This window comes from Myotis davidii, unplaced genomic scaffold (assembly GCF_000327345.1).
Source record: "Myotis davidii unplaced genomic scaffold, ASM32734v1 scaffold428, whole genome shotgun sequence".
Taxonomy (NCBI): domain Eukaryota; kingdom Metazoa; phylum Chordata; class Mammalia; order Chiroptera; family Vespertilionidae; genus Myotis; species Myotis davidii.
This window is the reverse complement of record NW_006299834.1, coordinates 1,108,209-1,108,693: the sequence shown is the minus strand read 5'-3', so window position 1 is coordinate 1,108,693 and position 485 is coordinate 1,108,209.

Below are 485 nucleotides of genomic sequence, written 5' to 3'. Positions count from 1 at the left end.
CAGGGCTGCAGCCTGAGACAGGTGGGCCCAGGTGGAGGCCAGGTGAGAGCCTGGCACTCGGCGTGGGGCCTGCTGGGCTGGGTGGGAGGGAGGGCCGTTAGGAAGATCCCTCTTTCCTGGCTGGAGAGGCTGTGGCTTAGATGGGGCATGGGAGGCTGGAAAACAGGAGGCGGCCCATTTGGAAAACAGATAAATATTCAGGGAAAAGTCCAAGAAATCAAACCAGAGTCACTGTGAAGATGACCACCTGGTGCAACCCTCCTCAAAAGCAAGTGCCACCGTGCACCAAGGGGTCGCTGGTTCGATTCCTGGTCGGGGCATGTGTGCGGGTTGCAGGCTGGATCCCCAGTAGGGGCTGGGCAGAAGGCAGCCGATCCGTTTCTCTATCATCAATGTTCCTATCGTCTCTCCCTCTCCCTTCCTCTCTCTCTAAAAAGTCAGTAAAAACATATTGAAAGACGGAAAGAAAAAGGAGAGCAAGTCAG